This window comes from Aphelocoma coerulescens, unplaced genomic scaffold (genome assembly GCF_041296385.1).
Source record: "Aphelocoma coerulescens isolate FSJ_1873_10779 unplaced genomic scaffold, UR_Acoe_1.0 HiC_scaffold_116, whole genome shotgun sequence".
Lineage (NCBI taxonomy): Eukaryota > Metazoa > Chordata > Aves > Passeriformes > Corvidae > Aphelocoma > Aphelocoma coerulescens.
In genome coordinates, this window is record NW_027183474.1 from 860,901 (window position 1) to 865,084 (window position 4,184).

The 4,184-nt window shown below is 49.5% G+C and overlaps 1 long non-coding RNA gene across 1 annotated transcript; it reads left to right on the forward strand.

The window, feature by feature from the left end:
* Positions 1-1,371: 1,371 nt before the first annotated feature.
* On the forward strand, positions 1,372-3,743 carry LOC138100588 (uncharacterized). The gene is made up of 3 exons (XR_011146858.1): positions 1,372-1,708; positions 1,904-1,973; positions 3,676-3,743. It is a non-coding gene; the product is annotated as an uncharacterized lncRNA (long non-coding RNA).
* The last annotated feature ends 441 nt before the right edge of the window (positions 3,744-4,184 follow it).

A 4,184-nucleotide genomic window follows, 5' to 3' on the forward strand; every position in this document is an offset into this window, starting at 1 on the left:
TCCGCGCGCTTGGAGACCCCCGACTCATTATTTTGGGGGGTTTGGGCGTGTTCCGAGGTGGTTTGGCCGCGCAGGGCCGCCGTACAAGATGGCGGCGCGCGGCTGAGGGGAGCGCAAGATGGCGGCGCGCGGGGGTTTTGCCGTACAAGATGGCGGCGCGCTGAGGGTGGTGCCGTACAAGATGGCGGCGCGCTGAGGGTGGTGCCGTACAAGATGGCGGCGGCGCATGCGCGGAGATGGCGGCGCGGGTTCTGCGGCAGAAGGGGCCGAAAAGCGCCGGAATTGGGGGAAAATCCCGGGATTTTGGGGCTTTTTGGGGGGAAATTCTGGGATTTTGAGGGGTTTTTTGTGGGAATTGAGGGGAAAATCCTGGGGGTTTGGGGGGAAATCCGGGGATTTTGGGGCTTTTTAGGGGGAAATCCCGGAAATTTGGGTTTTTTTTGTGGGAATTGAGGGGAAATCCCGGGATTTTGGGGCTTTTTTTTGTGGGATTTTGGTTTTTTTTCTGGGAATTGAGGGGAAATCCTGGAATTTGGGGATTTGGGGGGAAAATTCTGGGATTTTGGTGGTTTTGGAGGGGAAAATCCCGGGATTTTGGGGCTTTTTGGGGGGAAATGCCGGGATTTGGGGTTTTTTTTTTGTGGGAATTGAGGGGAAATCCTGGGATTTTGGGGCTTTTTGGGAGGAAATCCTGTAATTTTGGGGTTTTTTTGGTAGGAATTGAGGAGAAATCCGGGGATTTTGGGGGGGATTTTGGGTTTTTTTTGTGGGAATTGGGGGGAAATCCTGGGGTTTTGGGGGAAAATCCGGGGATTTGGGGCTTTTTGTGGGAATTGAGGGAAAATCCCGGGATTTGGGGGCTTTTTTGGAGGGAAAAAATCCCGGGATTTTAGGGCTTTTTGGGGAGAAAATCCCGGGATTTGGGGGTTTCTGGGGGGAATTGGGGGAAATCCCAGGATTTGGGAAATTTGGGGAGGAATTGAGGGCAAATCCTGGGGTTTTGGGGCTTTTTGGGGGGAAATCCTGGGATTTTAGGGCTTTTTTTGGGGGGGTTTTGGTTTGTGCTTTTTTTGTGGGAATTGAGGGAAAATCCCGGGATTTTGGGGCTTTTTGGGGGGAAATCCGGGGGTTTGGGGGTTTTTTTTGGGGAAATGGGGGAAATCTTGGGGTTTTGGGTTTTTTTGGGGGGGAAATCTGGGGATTTTGGGGCTTTTTGGGAGAAATCCGGGGGGTTTGGGGGTTTTTGGGGGTTATCGGGGGGAATTCAGGGAAAATTGTGCGATTTTGAGGCTTTTTTGGAGGGAAATCCCAGGATTTGGGGGGTTTTGAGGTGAAAATCCCGGGATTTTGGGGCTTTTTGGGGGAAAACCTGGTATTTGGGGGCTTTTGGGGGGGAAATCCTGGGATTTGAGGGCTTTTTTCTGGGATTTTGGGGCTTTTTTCTGGGATTTTGGGGGGAATCCTCCCGTTCCTTTTCACCCCCGTTGCCTCGGCAACCGCTCGGCTCCCTCCAACATGGCGGCGCCGCCGAGCGGAACTGACGTCATCACGCCAACATGGCGCCGCGCCGTTTCTTTGCCGTACAAAATGGCGCCTCCCCTTCTCCCCTCCGTACAAACCCGGCACTTCCGCGTCTCGTGACTCGCGTGCGCTCTCGCGTCACTTCCGGCCTGACCCAACATGGCGGCGCGCGGGATCCTCCGGCTCGGTGCGTCCTGAGGAGGCCTCGGGGGGGGTCCCCGAGGGTGGGGGAGGGGCTGGGGGGGTCCCTAAAGTGGGGAGGGGTCTGTGGGCGTGGCTTTGAGATGGGTGGGCGTGGCTTTTCCGCGGGGTTTTCCCGGGGAGGTGGGCGGGGCTTCTGTGGGGAGTGGGCGGGGCTCTGACGGACGTTGCCGCCCCCTAGCGGAGCGCCAGGCGCGCTGGCCACGCCCCCTGCCCCGCCCCCCGCAGCGGATCGGCCAATGGCGAGCGGCGTGAGTGCAAAGGGGGCGGGGCTTGGGGGCGGGGCCTCTTCCGGGGGGGGATTTCCTTTAAATTTGGGGGGTTTTCCTGAAATTTGGGGGTTTTCGTGAAATTTGGGGGTTTTTCCTGAAATTTGGGGGTTTTCCTTTAAATTTGGGGGTTTTCGTGAAATTTGGGGGTTTTTCCTGAAATTTGGGGGTTTTCCTTTAAATTTGGGGGTTTTTCCTGAAATTTGGGGGTTTTCCTTTAAATTTGGGGGTTTTTCTTTAAATTTGGGGGTTTTTCTTTAAATTTGGGGGTTTTTCCTGAAATTTGGGGATTCTTCCTTAAATTTCGGGGTTTTTCCTGAAATTTGGGGGTTTTTCCTGAAATTTGGGGGTTTTTCCTTAAATTTGGAGGTTTTTCCTTAAATTTGGAGGTTTTTCTTTAAATTTGGGGTTTTTCCTTAAATTTGGGGGGTTTTCTTTAAATTTGGGGGTTTTTCTTTAAATTTGGGGGTTTTTCTTTAAATTTGGGGGTTTTTCCTGAAATTTAGGGGTTTTCCTGAAATTTGGGGGTTTTTCTTTAAATTTTGGGGGTTTTTCCTTAAATTTGGGAGTTTTTCCTTAAATTTGGGGGTTTTCCTGAAATTTGGGGGTTTTTCCTGAAATTTGGGGGATCTCGGGTGGATTTAGGGGAATTTTGGGCAGAAATTCCCAAATTTTCGGGGTTTTCCTGAAATTCGGGGATTTTTTCCCAAATTTGGGGGATTCCGGGTGGATTTGGGGGATTTTGGGGGGGAATTTTGGGTCAAAATTCCCAAATTTGGGGGGTTTTCCCCAATTTTGGGGTTTTTCCCCCCCAAATTCGAGGATCCCGGGTGGAATTTTGGGCTGAAAATCCCAACTTTTGGGGTTTTTTTTCCCAAAATTTTGGGATTTTTCCCCAATTTTTGGGTTTTTTTCCCAATTTTTTGGGGATTTTCCCCCAATTTTGGGGGTTCTTTTCCCCAAATTCAAAAATCCCGGCTGGAATTTTGGGCTGAAAATCCCAAAGTTTGGGGTTTTTTCCCAAAATTTTGGGATTTTTCCCCAATTTTTGGGGTTTTTTCCCAATTTTTTGGGATTTTTCCCCAATTTTTGGGGTTTTTCCCCCCAAATTCGGGGGTCCCGGGTGGAATTTTGGGCTGAAAATCCCAACTTTTGGGGTTTTTTTTCCCAAAATTTTGGGATTTTTCCCCAATTTTTGGGTTTTTTCCCCAATTTTTTGGGATTTTTCCCCAATTTTCGTGGTTTTCCCCTAAATTTGGGGATCCCGGGTGGAATTTTGGGCTGAAATTGCCCAATTTTGGGGTTTTCCCAAAATTTTGGGATTTTTCCCCAATTCTTTGGACTTTCCCCCAATTTTTGGGATTTTTCCCCCCAAATTTCAGGATCCTGGCTGGAATTTTGGACTGAAATTTTGGAATTTTGGGTGTTTTCCCCCAAATTTGGGGATCCTGGGTGGATTTGGGATCGTTTGGGGTGGAATTTTGGGCTGAAATTCCCAAATTTTGGAGTTTTTCTCTCTGGCTTTTGGGATTTTTCCTCAAAATTTGGGATTTTTCCCCCAATTTTTGGGGTTTTTTCCCAATTTTTTGGGATTTTTCCCCGATTTTCGGGGTTTTCCCCTAAATTTGGGGATCCCGGGTGGAATTTTGGGCTGAAATTGCCCAATTTTGGGGTTTTCCCACAGCCTGGGGCTCTCCCCGAGCCCCTCCGGGCCCGGCCCCGTCCGGGACCTCCCGGATTGGAGCTTTTCAGGTAAAAAACGGCGGTTTTGGGAAAATTGGGGAGTTTGGGGGGAAAAAAGGGAATTTTGGGGGGAAAAAACGGGAATTTGGGGGAAATTTGGGAATTTCGGGGGGTCCCAGGTGGGGTTTGGGGGGGGGAAATGGAAATTTGGGGGGAAACGGGGAATTTTGGGGAAAAAAAAGGGAAATTTGGGGGAAAAACGGGATTTTGGGGTGGAAAATGGGAAATTTGGGAAAAAAATGGGAATTTGGGGGGAAAAAAAAAGGGAAATTTCGGGAGAAGATGGGAATTTGGGGGAAAAATTGGGATTTTGAGAAAAAAGGGGAATTTTGGGGAAAAAAATGGAAATTTGGGGGGAAAAAAGGGAAATTTGGGGAAAAAAAAGGGGAAATTTGGGGAAAAAATGGGAATTTGGGGGAAAAATGGGAAATTTGGGGGGGGAAATCAGGA